This window comes from Petaurus breviceps, unplaced genomic scaffold, assembly GCF_028583685.1.
Source record: "Petaurus breviceps papuanus isolate PSGF00001 unplaced genomic scaffold, PetGlider_PUasm1.0 90925, whole genome shotgun sequence".
Taxonomy (NCBI): Eukaryota; Metazoa; Chordata; class Mammalia; order Diprotodontia; family Petauridae; genus Petaurus; species Petaurus breviceps.
The window spans coordinates 16,173,496-16,197,527 of NW_027187380.1; the positions used below are offsets into that span (position 1 = coordinate 16,173,496).

The 24,032-nt window shown below is 44.8% G+C and overlaps 1 protein-coding gene and 1 pseudogene across 5 annotated transcripts in view; both read left to right on the plus strand.

The window, feature by feature from the left end:
• SLC39A11 (solute carrier family 39 member 11) overlaps nt 1-24,032 on the plus strand; it is a 564,681-nt gene that overhangs the window by 86,656 nt on the left and 453,993 nt on the right. The gene's annotated exons all lie outside the window — the stretch shown is intronic.
• Nucleotides 5,161-6,202, plus strand: LOC138152573 (phosphatidylinositol 3,4,5-trisphosphate 3-phosphatase and dual-specificity protein phosphatase PTEN pseudogene; annotated as a pseudogene).

A 24,032-nucleotide genomic window follows, 5' to 3' on the forward strand; every position in this document is an offset into this window, starting at 1 on the left:
TCTCTCTCTCTGTCTCTCTCTGTCTCTGTCTCTCTGTGTCTGTGTCTGTGTCTCTGTCTCTCTCTCTCTGTCTCTCTCTCTCTCTGTCTCTCTCTCTCTCTCTCTCACTCTCTCTCTCTCCCTCCCTCCCTCCCTCCCTCTCCCTCCATCCCTTCCTTCCTTCCTTTTGTTATGGTGTCAATTTTAAATAGATTTTATTCTCCAGGACAATTGCATTTCCACTTGTTTATGGTACTGATAAAGTGCAATGTTGTTCACTTCTCTCCCTTTGCACACATTCAAGTATTCAGAATGTCCAGATTTACACAGTAGCTTAAATGTTACTTTTAAACTGCTGCTGCCTTGGCTACAAATTTGAGTCCTTCAATTTTTGGAAAGCTGTATGGAATGCTTTTTCTTCTGGTGTGTTTAGTCAACCTCTTCAATGGTGGGTCCAGAAGAAGCACCTCCAGATGGGGCTGCTCCACCCTCTGGGAACCTACCAGGCATGCTCCCTTACTCTGGTACAGCTTAGTAATAATGGGGTTGCAGACCTTCTCCAATTCTTTTTGCTGATGCTCAAATTCTTCCTTCTCAGCAGTCTGGTTCTCATCCAGCCAGTTGATTATTTCATTGCATTTGTCAAGCATCTTCTGTTTGTCTTCATCACCAATTTTGCCTTGCAGTTTTTCATCCTCTATGGTTGCTTTCATGTTGAAAGCATAAGATTCAAGAGAATTCTTGGAAGATACCTTGTCTGTCTGCTTTTCATGCTCAGCCTTGTTTTTCTCAGCCTCCTGGACCATATGTCTTCCTTGCTCAGATATCCTTTATCATTGGTGATGGTGATCTTGTTCTTCTTGTCTGTGATCTTATCCACAGCAGAAACATTGATGATGCCATTTGCATCAATGTCAAATATTACTTCAATCTGAGGAACACCCCTGGGTGCTGGGGGAATTCCTGTGAGCTCAAATTTGCCAGGCAGGTTGTTGTTATCCTTTGTTATTGCTCTCTCGCCTTCATAAACCTGAATAAGCACACCAGACTGGTTGTCTGAATAGGTGGTAAAGGTCTGTGTCTGCTTGGTGGAGATGGTGGTATTTCATTTGATCAGAACGGTCATAACTCCACCAGCAGTTTCAATTCCAAGGGAAAGAGGAATGACATCCAACAACAGCAAGTCCTGCACATTCTCAGATTTATTTCCAGACGTAATGGCAGCTTGGACAGCTGCACCATAAGCAACAGCCTCATCAGGATTGATACTCTTGTTGAGTTCCTTGCCATTGAAGAAGTCTTGCAGAAGCTTCTGGATTTTGGGGATTCAAGTGGATCCACCCACCAGGATGATGTCATGAATCTGAGACTTATCTAGCTTGGCATTTCTTAAGGCCTTCTCCACAGGGTCCAGTGTGCCACAGAAGAGATCAGCATTCAGTCAGCTCTTTGAAACGGTCCTGGGTGATTGATGGATAGAAGTCAATATCTTCATAGAAGGAGTCAATCTCAATACTGGCCTGGGTACTGGAAGAGAGGATACGCTTTGCATGTTCACAAGTAGTGTGAAGACAGTGAACAGCCCTCTTGTTCTCACTGATGTCCTGTGATAGTAATGGCAATTAAAGATTCCCCTGTATTGGCTTGGTTTTCAAATTGATTGTGTTAAAACCCAGAGCTTGTTAATCCCACCTGTGGGATGGGCTTGTTTGTTGCGGGCGTTTACCCTTGCAACAGATCTAGACGACTAGCCCCATGGCCCTCTCACTTACCCATCCCGGGTCTTTGGTCGTCACCGGCCCCTCACGGGGAAAAAACACCAGACAGAAGGCGGAGGAGTGAAGCGGGGTGGTTTATTCTTCAGCAGTTACATGACGGAGAGAGAGAGAGAGCCCTCTCACACGAGAAAATATATAGCGAGTCCGAGCCAATCATATCGCAGTTTTACATTTATGGCCTTATATGGTGATCACCCCATGGCCTTATATGGAGATCACCCCATCAAGCTTATACATATTCATTCAAAGCAACCATGGCACTGCCCATAAACCCCTCCCCCTCCCCCATCAACTCCCCCTTTTTCTTTAAAGCAAACGAAAATCCTATATGCCAAAAGAATCAAAAGCCTTCAGCAGCTATTGGCAGTGCAGGCTGCTAAGCTTCTTGCTACAGGTGACACAGGTGATCATGCTTCTTGCCCGAAAGACCACGGAAAAATCCAATTACCACTCAGGGGTCCTGTCCCAAGGACTCTGACGTGCGGTGCGGGGGCCTCTGGCTTAGGTCACCTCTGATTCACTCGAACCTTACCCGTCGTAGGACACCGACACCCTGGGTCCTGTCTTAGGCGGCCGAGGAGGGAGGAGTTGCCCGTCATGGAGTCACCCCCGTCTTACCCCAGGTGTCACACGTCCTCCATGGCCTGGAACCACACCTGAGGATCTCCCCCCTCTTGGAGGGTAAAAGGGGCCTGTTGGGTCAGAAGCATGTAGCCATCCTCACGGCGCCGTAGCTTACAAACACAATACAAAAGCAAAATAATCACAAGAACAAACACCACGGTGGAGGAGGTTAAGCCTCCCCACTGTGAGAACCAGGATGTAACATCATGCAGCCACCTAGACAGTCCGGAGAGAACGGCAGGATCGACAGAGGTGGAATTCACCGATGCAATAGCCAGTCTTAATTGTCTTATCTGTTGTTCGTATTCGGCAGACCAATTGCCTAGGAGGAGAGCGGAAAGTTGACGGGACAGGTTAGCTGCTCTAGTAAAGTTCTCATACAAAATGGGAGTAACACATAAACCAGGCATACGCAGAGTACACCCAACTTGGGCTACCTCCCAGAGGACATCAACCTCCTCCTGAATCAGGTCCACCCTCTGATTCAGAAGCATCATTCCGGTATACAGATGCCCATTTATTCCCTCTTGGGCTGTCAAGGCCATGGTAACGGAGGCGCTCAGATTGGCGACCGCCGTTGCAGTCGGCACAGCATAAGCCAAACTGGCGGCTGCTGCAGTAGCCGCAGCGGCAGCAACAGCAATGGCGGCAATAATGGCAGCAGAAATGCTGAAGTCTCTTTTGGGCCTTAACTGCAAAGCAGAATTGGTAATGTTAAGTGGCCAGGGAACCCACCGAGGGAGGCGGAGGACAACTGCCAATGGGAACGCTTGAGCATTCCAGCAGGAAGAATAAAAGCAGTCATTCTTACATTGGAGAAGAGACTCATTGTGTCCTGTCCGATTGGAAACCAAAAACAGAAAGGGTTGCCAAACACAGACAGGTGTGGGTGGTATCTGTACATGCTTGACTGGCCTTGACATATTAAAATCGAAGGGGTCCAGTTCTGTCCATGTACCATTTCCCCACCCCATGACCCCGCCCAACAGCATGGCCATGGGGCGCAAATCCAAACAAGCGCCCCCCTCCCCACAGAGCAACCACAAATCAAAAGGGTTTGCAGTGACCCCAGGATCTTCATAATGAAGATGACGCGAGTTTGTATCGGAGGTAACAGTGGACATAAGAGGTTTAGCATCTTGGCAAGTCCAGTTGGTTGCCACACCCGCAGTAACATTACCAGAAGGGATGGGGGGGGAAAAGGTAAAAAATGGGTGCACAGGGACAGCTGCGGGTGACTGGCACTCCGTCCAGGGCCAAAAATCCTTGTGGCGGGAGGGCCGACAGCGAGGCTGGGCGCTGGGCTGGGGCCGCCACTCCCCTCCGCCCTCTCCACAAAGGAGATCACTGTTATCCTTCGCTCTAATCATTGTGCGGGCCGGCCAAAGTCCTCTCAATAGGGAGCCGTTCACCTTCTTGCTTGTAAAGTTGAGGCGGTCAGACCACACAGCCTCTTGAGGAAACAGCCCGACACATGGTGACAGTTCTGGATCGACTGTGGGTGTGATTTGAAAACATAACGTCCCATTAAGTGATATTATCCTGTTACTTTCCACCGGCCTAGTGTCGTTGTTGAGGTGCAGAACAGGGAGCTTAAGGGTGTTGTTAACTGTAAATAAACGAGGAAAAACTTGTGCCGAAGAAGTCACAGGCATGGGTCTCGGGAAGGTGGAAAGCAGTCCCCAGCGTAATTCCGTCACGGCATTCTCAGCAAGGAGACCCAAGATGAGGAGGGTGAGTCGACAATCTGAAAGACAAGAAGAACAAGAATTCTCCTCACCCCCCAACCTGTCGGGGGTGGTGCCTTAATCAAGATCCCTAACTTTGTGAAGGGGCACCCATTGCTGTACCGCTGTTGGGTCATTATTTGGAAAAAAGGAAAGGTGGCCGGGCCTTCTTCCAACCACTTTTACAGGGCCGTGCCATTGGCCCCCCTTATCCTGCCACATTACCCTGGAGCCGGGCAGTGCCCGGTTAGGTGCGGGGAGGGTCAATGGAGAAGAGGTGGTGTTCTCACCGGAGGTGCTCCAGAACCTCATGGCGGCAGTGGTGCCGTCATCTCTAACTTGCAGGAAATTTAAGGTAAAGACAACCTGGGCCAACTCTTGACGAGTGACCGACCTGCATATTCCCCCTTTTTGTTTAAACAGGACGGTCTTAAGTGTACGGTTTGCCCGTTCAACAAGGGCTTGCCCGGTAGGGTTGTAGGGGAGGCCTGTAGCATGTTGAATAGAAAATTCAGTACAGAACAAGGCAAAAGCCTTGGAAGTATATGCCGGGCCATTATCAGTCTTTAAGGCTAATGGCACTCCTAGGATAGAAATCATTTCATAGAGATGGGCAATAACAGCTCTGGTTGACTCACGAGGCTGCAGGGAAGCAAAGACAAAAGATGAGAAGGTATCAACACAAACATGGATAAACTTAGAGCCAAGATGTGTAACATCCATTTGCCAAAGCTCATTGGGGGCAGTACCTCGGGGGTTAAATGCGTCCTCCTTAATGCGAGGGCGGAAGGGGGCACACACAATACATGACCGGACAATAAGTCTGGCCTCGCTCTTCGGCACACCATAAAGAGCCCTAAGAGACCGAGCTGAGATATGGAACTTAGCATGTGCCAACTGTGCAGGGGAATCTTTCGGGGGGAGAGAGGGTGGGGAAAGGCTAACTGCGTGGAGGGCCTGGTCCGCTTGTGCGTTCCCAGAGTAAATGGGACCCACAGCCTTTGCCCGTGTGTGGTGACATCAAAGTGGAATTCTTCCACAAGCAGAACAAGATGCTCAAGAAGGACAAAATGTTTCACTTTTGGGTAAATACATTCTTCATACCAGGACCAGAGGAAAACTCAGACAAAGTAGAAAATGGAAGTCTTTGTGGAGATCAAGAGATTGATAGTATTTGCAGTGCCGAGCGGTCAGATAATGACAAGGAATATCTCATACTCACACTGTCCAAAAACGATCTGGACAAAGCGAACAAAGACAAGGCCAACAGACACCTCCCTCCAAACCTCAAGGCGAAGCCCCTCCCCACAAAAACTGCAGAAGAGCCGCCAAACCCAGAGGCCAGCAGCTCCACCTCGGCCACGCCGGACGCCAGTGACAATGAGCCCGATCACCACAGATACTCGGACACCACCGACTCCGACCCAGAGAACGAGCCCTTCGATGAGGATCAACACACACAGATCACAAAAGTCTGAACATTCCTTTTTATCAAGAGGGAATAAATGGGCTAAAGGAGGGTTCAATCCTATCATTCCGCAAAAGGGAGCCAACAATTTCTTGTAAAGCAGTGAGCTTCTCGGCTTTAAGGGGCCACTGCTCAACCCAGACCGGGCAGCTATTCGTCCAGGTCAGTTTCGGGGCGAAGCTCAAATCGAGAGTGGTCCCTATCCATTTCCCGGTAAGCAGTCCGGGGTTACTAAGGAGAGTTGCATTTGCGCAAGGACATCCCGCCCCCACAGAGCATAAGGCAGCTCGGGGAGACACAAGGGAGTGAACCTGCCTGCATTATCATCCACCGACCACGAGAGGGCACGAGCCGATCTCTGAGCTCTCTTGTTCCCCCCCACTCCCTGGACCGGCGTGGATGCAACCATCAAGGGCCATTCTTTCCTCCACTGATCCAAATTAATGACTGAACAATCAGCCCCCGTATCAATGATCCCTAAGATCGGATAATTCTCAACATGAATAATCAAAGTGGGACGGTTCAAAGTGATGGAACGAGCCCAATTCAATTGGCAAGGATGCTGGGATGAGGGGCCGAAGGGAAACGCCTTAGCAATGATCTGATCAGCCCGTATGGAGACGGGGGTGCAGTGTGGATTATCCTCTGCTACTTGGGTGGGGACCTCAAAGTCAGGAGAGCCTTCTAGGCCGGTCACTACAGCTGGGTGGAAAGGCAAATGGGCAGGGACTGTTATCGCTCTCCAGGGGGAAGTATAAAGATGGAGGGTTGTTTTCCAGGAGAGGCCCTGACTCTTACAAACTGAGGATAATTGCCGCTTAACGAGGATGGGGGAGGGGCCCTGCGGCCGGGCCCCTCCACCCGCCGTTTCCCTGCGGTTGAGATCCGGGGGAGACCCCGGTCTCCAAAGGGGCTTGTTCGCTGCCCTGTTTATTCTTGGCACGACAAAACCGCGCTATGTGGCCAAGGCGTCCACAGTTAAAACACTTAGGAGGTGTTCCCCTGGAGGTGGCTTTGCACTGGGCCTTATAATGGCCGTATTGACCACATTGAAAACAAGCCTGCTTGCCGGGACCTTTCTGGGCTGACGAGCTGAGTTGTTGTATAGCCGCCAAGAGGCTCTGTTCCCTCTCGGTATTCGAGACTGTCAATTTTTCCAGCGCCTGTACAAGCTGGCGGTCCCTATCCTGGGCAGTGCAAACCAACTGTGCAATCGGATTTTCCGGGGGCAGGTCCATTAACTTATCTATGACGTCCTCCAAGGGGGCCTCCGATGGCAGGGATGCCACCGCAGCTGCCTCCCTGGAGCGCAGGCCTTCCTTAACCAACTGCTTAATGAGTATGTCCATTCCAGGGCCGCTGCCTAGGGTCCTATGGACCGTCTCCTGAACTTGGTTAACAAAAGAAAGGGGGGTCTGATCAGGTCTTTGTTTCAGGCCGACTAATTTAGGGCCCCCTGTCATACCCTTGGCAGAAACCTTCTCCCAGGCCGCTATGTGTGCAGCCTTGACATCATCTAATTCTAACTGCCCATAGGCTGCCTGCACGGCCGGGTTGGAAAAATGGCCAGTGCCACAAATTAAGTGCTCAGTGTCTTGAGGGGCCCTGCCGGGTCTAAGTTGGGCCAAATGCCTGGCCTCCCTCTTCACTTGTGCCTGGAAGGCAAGATGCATAGCAGGGTCTAGACAGGACATAGCTAGCTCGTCAAAATCCCCCGGGGTCCAGGGGTGAGCGGTCACTAGGTTCATAAGTAGCCTCCTAACATAAGGTGAAGAAGGGCCATACTTAGTCACCGCCTCTTTGAACTCTTTCAGTGTCTTATATGGGATGGGAGAATGAGTACGCTGACCCGTAAGGGGATCAGTCAAAATGGGATAGACATCCCAAGAGGCGAAGTCCACCTCCGCGCCCGCCTCCGCCGCCACACGGAGGCTCCGCCTTATTAACCCCTCTCCCTCACAAATATTCGCCTCTCGCCCTTTCTCATAATGAGGAGGCGGGGGCGGAGGGCAGGGAGGGGCGACATATGCGGAACTAGCAGCGAAAGACGGGGCAGGACAGTAATTGCCTGGCAAACAGGAGGTGCTTGGTGGCAAGGCGGAGGTAAAGGGCGCGGAAGTGGGGAGCACGCCCCCTGCATCCGTTTCCCCTTTGTTCTCCCGTCTCTCCCTCCTCTCCCAACGCGAGGGAGTGCCCTTCCGGGTCCTTCTTCTCTCCCTCGATCCCCGGGCGCCATCTTGGCGCCCACTCCTTTTACCTTCATCTTCCCCTTCTGAACTGCTAGCGGAACTATCCGCCGCCTGATTCATTACCACAGCTCTTAAGTCCTCCCACGGATATTGACCGAAGCCCCCTGGGTCCTTCAATTCCTTATTCTTCCCTTTTTCTAACTCTGAATCTGACCCGGCTAATGAGGAGCCCACCTGTGTGGCCAAGGACCGGGAAGCGGCACTCGGGGAAGGATTCAATGCCGCGTCCACTATCTTAAAAACCGAAAAATCAGTGGGTGTCAGCGAACCAGGGCAGCCATTCTCAAAAGCTGCCATCTGCTGTCCCACAACTCTCCATCTATCGGCCTGTATGCCGACATGCCTGACCCAAGGGCATATGTCCCAGATCTTATCTATAAACTCCCTACAGGTCTTAATGGGGATTTTTGCCCCCCTTTGGGCGCAGAGCTTATAAAGTTGCGCCGCTATCACCCCCTTCTCCTCCGGCCTAAATACAGGGATACTATGCCCTGTTCCCATCCTGTCCTCTTCCCGAGGCTACAGTGGCCTCGAGGCTGTCTGGCGACTGGAGCAGACCAGCTGCGTCCAGCAGGCCGTCCGCCAGCTAGTCGTCCCGAAGGGTCAGCCCCACGTTGGGCGCCAAAATCTGTTGCGGGCGTTTACCCTTGCAACAGATCTAGACGACTAGCCCCACGGCCCTCTCACTTACCCATCCCGGGTCTTCGGTCGTCACCGGCCCCTCACGGGGAAAAAACACCAGACAGAAGGCGGAGGAGTGAAGCGGGGTGGTTTATTCTTCAGCAGTTACATGACGGAGAGAGAGAGAGAGCCCTCTCACACGAGAAAATATATAGCGAGTCCGAGCCAATCATATCGCAGTTTTACATTTATGGCCTTATATGGTGATCACCCCATGGCCTTATATGGAGATCACCCCATCAAGCTTATACATATTCATTCAAAGCAACCATGGCACCGCCCATAAACCCCTCCCCCTCCCCCATCACTTGTTGATGTGAAAAGAAAGTCCTGAACTGGGAGGAGCTGGTGACGTAGATTTGGAGAGACAAGAGAGAGGCAGAAGAAACTTTTTTTTTGAAAGCAGCACCTCGTGGAGAGAGAGAGACTAAGAGAATTGCTGGTGGCCGCTTTGAATTGCCCTGGACTTTTGAGACCTGCCCCCTGAGCTTCCAAGGACTGAGGAGACATGGCTGTTTTGCTGGTACTTTGTCTGTCTGTTTTGATGTTATTTTGCCAGATTTGTCCACTGGTGAAAGACAGTCCTTTTGTTGAAGAAGTCCTGGAACCTGGCTGTTCACTAAGAAGCCCTGAGACTGTCCTGCAGACAGAGAGTGAATACTGTCCACTGGTGAAGGACAGTGCTGTTGTTGCAGGGGTCTGGAGACTGTCCTGCAGACAGAATGAATACTGTCCACTGGTGAAGGACAGTGCTGTTGTTGCAGGGGTCTGGGAGCCTTTCTGTTGGTTCAGAAGCCCTGAAGAAGGATTTTCTTGTTGTATGTTTACAGAAATCCTGGGAGAGGGCTTTGCTAATGTGTTCAGGGGTTCTAGGACTGTTCTACAGACAGAGGATGAATTCATGAAGGGACTGGCAATGTATCTTATGGCCTTGCTAAGCCTTGTCTCCCCAGGAACTAAGATTGCTGATAACTTGCCTCGTGTCAAGATGAAGAAAAGACCTCCATTTGGGTATTAAGTGCTGTGTTTAAACTTGATGTAACTCTGGGGTAGATTCAGTTGTGATCCAGGGGTGGGGAACTTTTGACCTTATTGTGCTCTGTGATTGACAAATGAAGGTACTTTACCTATGTTTGGAAACTAATCTCCATTTGAGAAGAGGGGTTTTGTGGTGGGCCAAATGAAGGTATAGCCTAGGGGTGGAGAAGTATTTAGAACAGGGACTTTGTAATTGATTGAATGATAGGAAGGTCCTGGGGTGGGGTAGTACTTGGAGATTATTTAATCACACTTAGTAAATGCTGTATTTTGAATGATTGTCATGTTTTGATCTTCTCTGTTCTGGGTTTGTTACTGAATAAAATGGAGAGCACCTATGCTGGTATTCTGAACCTTGGGAAGTTGCCTTTCTTTTGGCATTACATTACATGTCCTTCTTGTGCTTTTGCTTGAACTCGGCAAGGAAATGATTGACCATTCGATTGTCAAAGTCTTCCTCACCCAAGTGGGTGTCCCCAGCTGTGGACTTGACCTTAAAGATTCTATCTTCAATGGTAAGAATGGAGATATCGAAAGTACCACCTCCAAGGTCAAAGATCAACACATTTCTCTTAGCACCAACTTTTTTGTCCAAGCTGTAAGCAATAGCAGCAGCAGTTGGCTCATTGATGATTCAGAGCACATTGAGACCAGCTATGATTCCACCATCTTTGGTGGCCTGACGTTGGGAATCGTTGAAATAGGATGGTGCTGTGACTACATCTATCTTCCCAAGGTAAGCTTGAGCGATTTCTTTCATCTTGGTCAAAACCATAGAAGATATTTCCTCTGGATAGAAACTTCTGGTCTTCCCTTAGTACTCTACTTGGACCTTAGGCCTGTTTGCGTCATTGACCACTGTAAAAGGCCAATGCTTCATGTCTGATTGTACAACTGCATCATCAAATCTGCTACCCATCAGATGTTTGGCATCAAAAATTGTTGGTGGGGTTCATTGCAACTTGATTCTTTGCAGCATCACCGATTAAACGTTCTGTGTTGGTGAAGGCGATGTAGCTTGGGGTGGCCTTGTTTCCTTGGTCATTAGCAATGATCTCCACTTTCCCATGTTGGAAGACTCCCACACAGGAGTAAGTGGTGTCAAGATCAATGCCCAACTGCGGGTCCCTTTGACATGGTTGCTGGGGAGCCAGGGGTCGTTGCTGACCACTGTGGAGAGAGAAGGGCTGCTGCTGCGCTGAGTTGGGACTTTTCTTTCTAAATAGTATTGACAAACACTCAGGCTGTATTTCTTACCTAGATTCAGATAGAAGTGGATTTTGAAGGTGGAGGTGTTGCAAATGTTAACCCCCTGGGGACTGGAGGTTAGCAGCAAATATATCATCCTTGTTTAGGTATATGTATTGTCTGAGCAGAGACTGGTCTGTTAAGCACATATTTTGTCCCTCTCTCCCTGCCACTTTCTTTTATTTTTTTTTCCCAAATGCTTTATTAACTTCTGGTTTACTTCATTCATTTCCGCCAGAGTTTGGGTTACAAATTTTCTCCCTGTTTTCCCCCTACCCACCTCCCCAAAATAGCAGTCACCCAGGATATTCCCCCCTCTTATTTCCCATTACATGTAAAATAGTATTAATAATAGTATGTGTGTGTATATATATAAACATTTGGTTTTAAACTTTGAATTCCAGATTCATTCCCTTCCTCCCTTGTCACCCACCCTTACTGGGAAGATAAGCAATTCAATATAGGTTGTACATGTGTAGCTAATGCAAAACATTACCATAGTAGATATATTGTAGAAGACTGATTATATTTCCCTTCCTTCTATTCCATCTCCCACTTGATCTATTCTTTACTTTGGTCCTGTCCCTTTTCAAAAGTGTGTGCTTCCAAATTCCCTCCCCTCCAGCCTGCCCTCCCTTCCATCATCCCCCCTCTCATCCCCTTCCCCCCTACTCTCCTGTAGCTTGAGATACCCTATTTAGTGTGTATGTCATTCCGTCCCTGAGCCAAATTCAATGAGTATAAGGTTGACCCATTCCCTTATGCCTTCCTGTTCTTCCCCTCCATTGTGCCCATTTTCCCTTGCCTCTTCTATATGAGATAGTTTGCCCCATTCTGTCTCTCTCCATCTCTTCTCATTATATTCCTCTCCCACCTCTTAATTTCACGTTTTAAAGTATCATCCCTTCCTATTAAATTGGTCCTGTGCCCTCTATGTATACCTGTAAACATATATATATATATATATACACACACACACACACATTCATATATGTAATCATATGCAAATATACCCTCCGATAAAGACTATATATACACACACACACACACACACACACACACACATATATAAAAATATTTCTATTCTTTTCAATTATTTTCATACTGAGAAAAGTTTTATCAGTTACAATTATCCTTTTTCCATGTAGGAATGTAAATAGTTCAACTTTGATAAGTTCCTTATGATTTCTCTTCCCTGTTTACCTTCTCATGTTTCTCTTGCTTCTTGTATCGGAATGTCAAATTTTCTATTCAACTCTGGTTTTTCTTCAAGAATACTTGAAAGTCCTCTATTCCACTGAATGACCATATTTTCCCCTGAAACATGATATTCAGTTTTGCTGGGTAGGTGATTCTTGGTTTTAATCCCAGCTCCTTTGAACTCCAGAATATCATATTCCAGGACCTTCGATCCCTCAGTGTAGAAGCTGCTAGATCCTGAGTTATCCTGATTGTGTTTCCACAATATTCAAATTGTTTCTTCCTGGCTGCTTGTAATATTCTATCTGGAATTCTGGAACTTGGCTATAATATTCCTAAGAGTTTTCTTTTTGGGATCTTTTTCAGGAGGTGATCAGTATATTCATTCAACCTCTATTTTGCCTTCTGGTTCTAAAACCTCAGGGCAGTTTTCCTTGAGAATTTCTTGGAGGATGATTTCTAGGTTTTTTCTTTGATCATGGCTTTCAGGTAGTCCAATAATTTTAAAATTATCTCTCCTGGATCTATTTTCCAGGTCAGTGGTTTTAACCATGAGATATTTCACACTGCTTTCTATTCTTTCATTTGTTTGGATCTGTTTAACAGCATCTTGATTTCTCCTCAAGTCACTAGCTTCCCTTTGCTCCATTCTAAATCTGAAGGAATGCTTCTCCTCATTGAGCTTTTGACATTCTTTTTCCATCTGGCAAATTTGTCTTTTTAAGGCATTCCTCTCCTCATTGCCTTTTTGAGCCTCTTTTGCCATTTGAGTTAGTCTGTTTTTTAAGGTGTTATTTTCCTCAGTCAGGCTGTTGACTCTCATTTCATAATTTTCTTGCATCATTCTCATTTCTTTTCCCAATTTTTCCTCCACTTCTCTTATCTGCTTCTTAAGGTCCTCTGTGGCTTGTAACCAGCTCTTACTTTCCTTTGAAGCTTTTGGTGCAGTAGTTCTGACTTCACTGTCTTCTTCCTGTAACATGCTTTGCTCCTTTTTGTCCCCAAAATAGGAATCTAATGTTGGATTCTTCTGTTTGTTTTGCTTCCTTTGCCTGGTCATGTTGCCACCCAATTACTTGACCCCTGGGCTTTTTGCCAAAGTTGGACTCTGCCACTAGACAGGGGAGCTTTTGTCCGAAACGCTGGGGTTTCCTCAGTGGCCGGAGGTATTATTTGGGTGCCCTCTCTGAGGCCTCCACACACTCTGGCAAGCTGGACACACACCTGAGGACCTCCACCCTAGACTGCAATCCAGATCCAAGCAGGTTAAAGCAAGATCATTTACCCCTCAGACTGGTTGTTTGGTCCCCCTACACTCTCCAGGCTAGGAGCTGAAGCTGCAAAGTGGTGCCGGCTGTCCTGTGACGTCTCAGTGGCTTCTTGCTCTCGGGGCAAAAGCAAATGCTCTCCCAACTACTGGTCCAAAAGTCCACACTGCACTGATCTCTCACTTTGTCCTTAGCATCTATGTGTTGATAATTCTGGAAACAGCCACAGCTGCTGGTGATCTGGAGTCCCTCCAGCCAGTGGTTGGTCAGGCCCACCCTCGGGCTAATCTCCGTCTCCCGTGGGCCCGTGCTCTGCTCCCGTGGGCCTGTGCTCAGCTCTCACAACACTGTGCTGGCCAATTCCTGCCGCCTGCCGCGCTGTCCTCAGCGGGAGGTTAGCTTCTCTGTGTCATTTTGTGTGTTCCGTAGCTCCAGAGTTTGTTTAGAGTCCCCTTTTACATGAATTGGTGAAGGTGGAAGCTGGAGCCACACGGAAGTCTTATTTCTACTCCGCCATCTTGACTTCCTTGCCACTTTCTTCTTCTGATGGTTTCTCCAGATAAATTGAAGGTTCCACTTGAAGGGGAGTGGGGTCAGAGTTGCTGCCTTCATGCTGGAACTTTGTTTTCCCCTACCTCCTCTCTCATTTACCAGCTGCTGTGCTCGTTGTCTTGAAAGACTTTCTTGTCAGTGGGGACAGACTTTCTCCAACATTGGGGCCTGTCACATTCCCCAGTTCCCCCAGCTTAGATAGCACTATCATTCTGTCCACAACGTACCTTACAAAGGGTCTGAGAGGAATTCTTTGGTTCTCTTTGTTTGGAAACTGCCAAACAGTAAATGAGGCCTGTGCCTCAACATGGATTTGGATGGCCAAGTCTTGTGACTCACATCTGAGATGTGGCATTTCTATAGGCTAGAAGTCAACCTTTTTTATTTTATGGAGTCCTTTGTCAATCTGGTAAAACCTATGTGCCTTTTCTCAAAATAATATTTCTAAATGCCTGAAATATTAGGAATACAAGGAAATCAATTATATTGAAATATAGTTATTAAATTATATATTTTTTAAAGTTCATAGACTTGTTTAGAACTCCTGCTCTTATTGAAGTTCCCAAATTGCTCTTGTTAATGCTCATTTTCTTCAGAATGAGATGAATTGTTAAGATAGGGAGGGGACAAGGGGATGTAGTTTTATCACATTGGATACTGTCATCATCTCCGACACCTTGCAGATTTGTGTCTTTGCGCTTTCATTCTCTCTCTTCTGTCTTCTCTCATTTCTCCATACCTTTTGTGTATCAAATAAAGATGGCTAAATCTGTGAAAGCCATTTAAAGAGGAAACTGTATGTGTTCCTGAAAATCTAAAGGTTTCTCCTTCCTCCCTACCCTCACATCATCACTTCCAACTTCCAGAATGGCTTCTGCAGCCTGGCCTTGGGGAGCACAATCTTCTGGCTTTTAATTAGCAGGCAGTAAGTGGGGAGTCATAACCCCTTGATCCTAAGTGTTGGCTCAGACATGGGCTCAGAGGTCTCACAAATTGGAATGATTGAATGGGAATTCCTGTGCTTGAAGAAAGTGGAAGTATAGCTGCTTTATGTCAGCTTATGGGTTGTGTAACTGTGTCAGCCAAAGACAGAGACTAGGTTTATCATTGATGTAGGTGGTCTGCTGTGCGGATAAAGCCTCCTCCCTTGCAGAACACACTTTTCTCAACAGTGTCTGTGCCTTTTATACAGTGATACTCCCATCTATATACAATTATCCCTTCCACATCATGAATTTCCCTATATCAGTTTGAATATATTGTGGATTGGCTTAAGAAATTAAATGGGAATTTTTGGCAGTTTTGTGGAAGCTACAGATGACATATAAAGACCAGCAGATGACAGAAAAAGTTTAGAAATTCAGAAATGCATAAAATATAAGTGTGATATTGTATAATATCAACATATTTATCTTATGTGGAGGGTCAGAATATTTTATTTATATTTGTATAATATCAACATGTTCATATTTTTTTTTTCAATTTAAGAAGCATTTATTAAGTGTCTACTCTGTGTTGGGTTCAGGTATTTCAAGACACAAGCCAAACACCTTCTCTGCTCCCATGGAGCTTATATTCTAGTAGAAGTAATGCAACAGATCAATGGGTAAGGAAATGTAAGATGATTTGAGGAGGAAGAGAGAATGAATAAATATTTTTGAACAAAAAGTATATCCATAGGGGATGTCACTTGAGTGGATCCTTGAAGGAAACTAAGATTTCTAGGACTAAAAGGTAAGGATCGTATTCCAGGTATGAGGAGGGAGATGGAGATGGCATATGTAAAGAAGAACAATGAAAATTTTTGGAAAAGGAGGCTGGCGACACATTATAAAGTGCTTTCAATGCTAAGATGAATAGCATGCATTTTATTCTAGAGGAAGTCACTGAAGAATCTTGAGGAGGGGAGTATTATAGGTATGCCTACACTTTAGGAAACTAATTTTGGCAATTGTGTAGATGATGGGGTTGAAGGAGAAGTTATTAGAAAAGTCTGGATGTCTTTTCCTGACCCAGAATGACCTTGGGACTCTGGAAGTATCTTCAAAAACATTTTTTCCATGATCTTTGGAGGTTTAGAGGGGATGTGGAGAAGACCATAGGAGAGACACAAGGAAGAAAGTGTGATCTTCACCTTTTTCAGTCAAGAGGTGGAGTGGATGCCCTTTTAATTAAAAAAAAAAGAATCAAGCTATAAAGATCAATATAAACAAAAAAAAGAAGGAAAAAAATAACCACCTTTTAATGTTAGGCTTCAGAAAAAAAATTCCAGGAAGGGCTTCATCTTGCACCTGGGAAGAAAACCTTCAAAGATTCTGTTTGGTGTGTTGATTTTCTCTCTGATGGGCACTCAGAGATTTCCAATAGTTTCCTCCATGGAGGAGATCCTTATTTAAGCTTCTCATGCTTCTCTTGCTCCTTGTATCTGAATGTCAAATTTTCTATTCAACTCTGGTTTTTTCTTTTTCTTTTTTTTTTTTAAGCAATTGGGGTTAAGTTACTTGCTCAAGGTTACACGGCCAGTTATTCCTGGGTGTGGTGCTGAGTTGTCTGAGCCCGGGATTCGATCTCCAGGTCGTCCCAACACTGGAGCCGGTGCTATTACTTGCTGATCCACCTGGCCGCCCCTAAGCAATTGGGGTTAAGTAACTTGCTCAAGGTTACACGGCCAGGTGTTTCTGGGTGGGTGCTAAGTGTCTGAGCCCGGGATTCGATCTCCAGGTCGTTCTGACACTGGAGCCAGTGCTCTTACTTGCTGTGCTACCTGGCCACCCCTCAACTCTGTTTTTTTCAGCAAAAATGCTTGAAAGTCCTCTATTCCACTGAATGACCATATTTTCCCCTGAAACATGATACTCAGTTTTGCTAGGTAGGTAATTCTTGGTTTTAATCCCAGCTCCTTTGCCCTCTGAAATATCATATTCCAAGCCCTTTGATCCCTCAGTGTAGAAGCTGCCAGATCCTGAGTATCCTGATTTTGTTTCCACAATATTCAAATTGTTTCTTCTTGGCTGCTTGTAATATTCTCTCCTTGATCTGGGAATTTCAGAACCTGGCTATAATATTCCTAGGCGTTTTCTTTTTGGAATCTTTTTCAGGAGGTGATCAGTGTATTCTTTCAGTCTATATTTTGCCCTCTGGTTCTAAAACATCAGGGCAGTTTTCCTTGAGAACTTCCTGGAGGATGATTTCTAGGTTCTTACTTTGATCATGGCTTTTAGGTAGTCCAATAATTTTTAAATTATTTCTCCAGGATCTATTTTCCAGGTCAGTGGTTTTTCCCATGAGATATTTCACATTGCCTTCTATTCTTTCAGTTGTTTGGATCTGTTTAACAGCATCTTGATTTCTCTTAAAGTCATTAGCTTCCATTTGCTCCAATCTAATTCTGAAGCAATTATTCTCCTCATTGAGCTTTTGAGATTCTTTTTCCATCTGGCAAATTTGGCTTTTTAAGGCATTCCTCTCCTCATTGCCTTTTTGATCCTCTTTAGCCATTTGAGTTAGTGTATTTCTCTTTCCAATTTTTCCTCCACTTCTCTTATCTGCTTAAGGTCCTCTATGGCCTGTAACCAGCTTGTATTTTCCTTTGAAGCTTTTGGTGCAGGAGTTCTGACTTCACTGTCTTCCTCCTGTTCCATGCTTTACTCCTTTTCGTCCCTAAAATAGGAGTCTGGTGTTGGAATCTTCTGTCTGCTTTGTTTCCTTTGCCTGGTCATGTCGCCCCTCAGTCACTTGACCCCTGGCCTTTTTGCCACAGTAGGACTCTGCCACCAGGCAGGGGAGCTTTTGTCCCAAGCGCTGGGGTTTTCTCAGCTTCCAGAGGTATTAGTTGGGTGCCCTCTCTGAAGCCTTCACCCCCTCTGGCAGGCTGGTCTCACTCCTGAGGACCTCCACCCTATACTGCAATCCAGATCCAAGCAGGTTAAAGCAAGAGCGTTTACCCCTCAGATTGGTCGCTTGGTCCCCGTACACTCTCCAGGCCCGAAGCTGAAGCTGCCACATGGTGCTGGCTGGCTCTACCAGGTGTCTCAGTGGCTTTTCTCCATGGGGTCAAAAGCCGACGCACTCCCACTTACTGGGTCCCAAAGTCCAGACTGCACAGACCTCTCACTTTGTCCTTCACATCTATGTGTTGATAATTCTGGATCACCACAGCTGCTGGTGATCTGGGGTCCCTCTGGCTGGCGGCTGGTCAGTCCCACCCTGGGGCTAAAACCTCTGGCTCACGCTGGCCTGGGCTCGCCTCCCAGAGTGCTGCACTGGTCGATTTCTGCCGGCCTGCTGGGCTGTCCTCAGTGGGAGGTTAGCTTCTCTGTGTCATTTTGTGAATTCTGCAGCTCCAAAGTTTGTTAAGAGTCCCCTTTTTTGGGGGCGGCCAGGTAGCCCAGCAAATAAGAGCACTGGCTCCAGTGTCAGAACGACCTGGAGATCGAATCCCGGGCTCAGACACTTAGCACCCACCCAGAAACACCTGGCCGTGTAACCTTGAGCAAGTTACTTAACCCCAATTGCTTAGGGGCGGCCAGGTGGCTCAGCGAGTAAGAGCACCGGCTCCAGTGTCGGGATGACCTGGATCAAATCTGGGCTCAGATACTCAGCACCACACCCAGAAATAACTGGCCGTGTAACCTTCAGCAAGTTACTTAACCCCTAAAAAAAAAAAAAAGAGTCCCCTTTTTACATTGCTTGGGGAAGGTGGAAGCCAGAGCAGTGGGGAGGTCCTGTTTCTACTCCACCATCTTGACTCCTCCTTTCAACATATTTATCTTTTTAATACCATTATAATTCAGACTTCTTTTCTTGTATGAACGGAAGGTCAGAATATTTTACACGGATTTTCCAGTTTGGGGTGCCACACTCCTAACCCTGAAATGTGTGATAACTGTAATACTTTTCTTCTTAGTTAACCAAGTGTATCTTAAAGAGAGTCATGATGAAATGAGGGCTGTAGCATTTGTGACACACATGGGTTCACTCTGCTTATCAAGAATGGAGCCATGATGAGAATCTCACCCTCTCGCGTCTCTGTCCTGTATACTTCTCTTTACATAGTTAATCTGATGTGACCCTACTGAAAGCTATCCTTACTTGTCCCTTTGTCTTCCTTGTAACAGACCTTTTGTTCTGTGTGCTTAGATCCCTGAGTTAACAGAAACCAAAGGGAGCCAAAGAGTGAAGATTTTAAAGATTTTTCTCAGCTCTCTTCATAGGTGCCTTGTTCCAGATGGCAATTAGGGAGAAGTTATGAGCAGGTGGCAAGAATTAGGATGTAGGACATCACTACAATTAGAACAAGCAGCCCCAGGATCATTGAATATGAGCTAACTGAACTGGAGGGAGCAGGTTGAGAGACACTCAACACAGAGGGGGATGTAGAAATGAAGTTCAGAAAGGAAGGTGGTGCTGAATTCATTGCATTGCAAGAGACCAGTACTGACTACATTCAACAGATATTCTTTGAGTGTGTCCTAAGGGGGTAGCAGCAAAATGTAGGACACACAACCTATTTTCTTTTCTTGTACTTTATTGGACATTTTTTTCTTTTGAAGGTAGTCAGGATTAGGAGACTTGCCCAGGGTCACACAGCTAGTAAGTGTCTGAGGTCACATTTGAACTTATGTCCTCCTGACTCCAGGGCCAGTGCTCTATTCATTTTGTCACCTAGCTGCCCCTTGTAACATTCATTTTTTAAAAATGTTGAGTTTCAAATTCTCTCCCTCCCTCTTGTTCTTCCCCCACCCATTGAGAAGGCAAACAATATGACATCAGCTATAAATATGAAATCTTGCAAAACATATTTCTGCATTAGCCATTTTGCAAAAAAAAAAAAAAATGCCAAAACAAACAAAACAAATTGCAGGAAAAAAGCATGATTCAATCTTCACTCAGACTCCTTTAGTTTTTCCTCTGGAAGTGGATAGCGTTTTTCATCATAAGTCCCTCAGAATTTTCTTGGATCATTATATTACTAAAAATGACTAACTCATTCATGGTTGATCATTATTACAATATTATTGTTACCAAATATGTTTTCCTGATTCTGCTCAGTTCACTTTGCACCAGTTCATGTAAGACTTTCCAGGTTTTTCTGAAAGCATCCTGCTCAAAATTTTTTTTTTTTTCTTTTTGGAGGTGGGGGGGAAGGTAGGGCAATTGGAGTTAAGTGACTTGCACAAGGCCACACGGCTAGTTTTTGTGTTAAGTGTCTGAGGCCAGATTTGAACTCAAGTCCTCCTGACTCCAGGGCTGGTGCTCTATTCACTGTACTACCTAGCCGCCCCTACCTCAAAATTTCCTATAGCCCAATAGTATCCCATCACTATCATATACTACAGCTTGTTCAGTCATGTTCCAATTAATGGACATCTCTTCAATTTTTATGTCCACAAAAATATCTGCTACAAATACTTTTGTACATATAGGTCTTTATCCCTTTTCTTTGATCTCTTTGGGTTATAGAACTAGTAGTGGTGTTGCTGGGCCAAAGGGATTACAGTTTTATAGCCCTTTGGGCACCATTCCAAATTGTTCTCCAAAATGGTTGGACAAGTTTACAACTTCACCAACAGTGTATTATTGTCCTTTTCCCCCACATGTCCTCCATCATTTGTCATTTTTCTTTTCTGTCATGTTAGCCAATATGATAACACACCCTGCCTTCTAATTGTCTAATTGGGGAAATGATGGACATATTACCACTTTAGTGGTAATACAGGGCACATGAGTGGTATAGATTGTAGTGGCTAGGCAGTAAAAGAAGAGTGCAGGTAGATGAGGAGAAGACAAGCGCGAGTGAGGCCTTAGGGACTGAGGGCGAAGAAGGCTTCTAGTAGACCTTAAAGAATGGATAGTATTTGGAGAGTCAGAAAATAGGGGAAAATGTCTTGCAGTAGGGGAACAACTTCTCTCCCCTTGTCTAGTGCAGAGCTCTGCACACAGAACATGCTTAATAAATGTATGTTGAATGAATGAATGAATGCAGTTGGGAATGGCAGAGTGAAGAGTGAGCTTGCCTCAGGAGCAGGAGGACCTGGGTTTGAGTCTTGCCACTGGCACATATAGGAAAGATTCTCATCTTCCTTGATAGAAGCAGCTTCTTACTAGAAGCCCTCTGCTCTGGTTACCAAGAAAAGAAAGAAAAAAGAAAAAAAGAGTTTAAACTTTGTATTAGGCAGTGTGGGGGAGATATCAAATTATTAATAATGGAATTTTTGCAATATAGATATTTTCTAGGAGATATAATATATTTGAGAATCAAAGCAGGGACAGTTTCAGCCATGTTTACCAAGGCAGAGAGAGTATAAGGAGAGAAGAACAATGGGTATAAGGGCCTGACCACTCCTTAGGGCACAATAGCAAGCTGTCCAGAGGCTTACAGGGATAAAATAATATCCCTGTCAAGGGATAGGGGAAAAGCATAAGGTCAGGAAGGGGGTGAATAGATTTAGATGGTAGGAACCTGTGAATTAAGCCAAAAATAGACCATGATGTCTGCCAGGACTTGAGAAAACAATTTATGCCCACATCAGCTGTACTTATTCACCCACCCACATGCCTTTCAAAGTGTGTATGTGTTTTTAAATAGGAACTTGACTGACTCATAACAGAATAGATCTAATGGTTAAATTGTCTGGGGAATGAGTTAAGTCTGAATAGTCACACAAATGCAGAAGAAATGAACTTTTAGTTAAAATGGTGACATGATAGGAGCCCAGTTCTCCCACAAACACTCAGTAAAGTGCTGTACCAGAAGGAAAGAAAGAAGACCAGAGAAAAGCGGCTATAAGCTTGCTCAATCAGACTTAACAAGATGATTGACAAAAGATTCCATACCCTCTGAGTGAATGCAAGCAAAGGGAAGCTGAAACCACAGTGCCTAGAACTAAAGCAGGAGGTGATGCCAGCACAGTACCTGGGCCCTGCAGCACCCAGAAGACCTGTATCAGAGCCACTGGTGGAAGGTGGATAGTGCAGCCTCTGGAGAACAAAGCAACTGGGGCCTTTCAGGAGTCCTCTTACCAGCAAATCAGCAATATATTATTGAAGCCTGCTAGGACCATATTAATGGTTGGAGATAACTCCCACCTGGAGACTCTTCAAGGAAAGAGAAAGAAGGGCCCAGGGCCAAAATCTGAGTCAGTTCAACAGGAAACTCAGTCAGAAGCCAAGTTTAAGAGGATATGATGGAGGAAAAAGACATAGATATCAGTCATAGTCCTAATTATGAATGGAATAAACACCCATAAAATGGAGGAAGGTAGCAAAATATATTTGAAAGCAGAGTTCAAGAATATGTTATTTATAAGAAACACATTTTAAACATAAAAATTTACTCTAAGGCAAAATAAGATGTTGGAGAGGAATTTATTTTGCCTTAAGCAAATTAAATAGCAGCAGCTCCAGCAACAACAACAGGGGTAGCAATCATGAGCTCAGATAAAACAACAGTAAAAATAGACATAGTTAAAGGAGATAAGAAAGGAGATTTATATTATGCTTAAACGTAATAAAATACTATCATCTTAATATAGATCCACTAAATAGCATAGTGTCTTAAGTTCTTGAAGGAAAAACTAATTAAGAAATAGACAGTAAAACTATAGACACTAAAAACTTCAATGTACCCCTCTCAGATCTAGACCAAAGGAAAAAGATAAACAAGAAAGACATCGAGGACCTAAATAGAATTTTTACAAAAGTTAGATATGATAGCCCTTTCCTGATTCCTGAATGATATTAGAAAAGAGTATATATATTTCTTCACTATGTGTGACAACTTTATAAAATTTGACCATACATTAGGGATCATAAAATTCAGAAAAACAAAGATTAGACATCTTTCATTAATTGCATTGTAATAAAAATTATAATCATCTAAGGAATTTAAAAAAAGACTCAAACTGAAATAGAAACTAATTGATTGAATTCTAAAGAATTGGTGAGTCAGTGATCAAACCATAGAAATAATAGTTTTATCAATGAAAATGACAACAGTAAGGCAACTTAGCAAGATTTTCCAGATACAGTCAAAGCAGTACATAGGAAAAATGTATATTTTTAACACTTTAATCAGTAAGAGAGAAAGGACACCTTAATGAATTGTGCATGTAACTTAACCCCCCCCCAGAAAATTAACAAAACAAACCCCAAGTAAACCCCAAAATACAAATTCTGAAAATCATAGACAAGATCAACAACAAAGGAAAAAAACAAAAAAATTGAATCAATGAATAAAACTAGGACCTGTCTTTTGGGGTGGGGAAAAAAACAAACTAGAAAAACTGTTAGCTAATTTTATTTTTTTTTTAAAAAGAAAGGAAAATCATTTGTTAAGATCCAAAATGAAAAAGAGGACATTTACAACAGATGAAGAAGAAATGAAGGAAATTATTAGGAATGATTTTATCCAGTTACATATAAATAGGTAAAGCTTAAACATTTACTCAAATACAAGGAAAAAGAAAGACAGTTCTTATTCACAGTGTGCTCACATTCTAATAGATGAAGATGCAGATTAAAAGGAGATAAAAAGTGGGGGTGAGGGATCCATATGGGTCCAAGGTATAAAAGTCTGGAGAATCAGGTACAGAGCTAGGGTAAAATAAGGATGTTTACTGTCATCACTGTTATTTGATTTAATGATAAAATATCAGTGAGACAACAAAAAGAAAATGGAATTAACATAGGCAAATAGGAAATAAAATTATTTGGTTTTGTATATAAAATGATTGTTTACTTAAAGAACTCTGTAGATTCAACTAAAATTAATTGAACCAATAACTTTAGCAAACTAGCAGACTACAAAATAAACCCCATGAAAAGATTTTTTTTTTTTAAAGCAGTTGGGGTTAAGTAACTTGCTCAAGGTTACACGGCCAGTTATTTCTGGGTCTGGTGCTGAGTATCTGAGCCCGGATTTGATCCAGGTCATCCCGACACTGGAGCCGGTGCTCTTACTCGCTGAGCCACCTGGCCGCCCCTAAGCAATTGGGGTTAAGTAACTTGCTCAAGGTTACACGGCCAGGTGTTTCTAGGTGGGTGCTAAGTGTCTGAGCCCGGGATTCAATCTCCAGGTCTTCTCAACACTGGAGCCGGTGCTCTTATTTGCTGTGCTACCTGGCCACCCCTAAAAGCTTTTCTATATACTACCAAGAAAACCCAGCAAGAAGAGATAGAAAGAGATATTCCACTCAAAATAACTATAGAACATATGAACT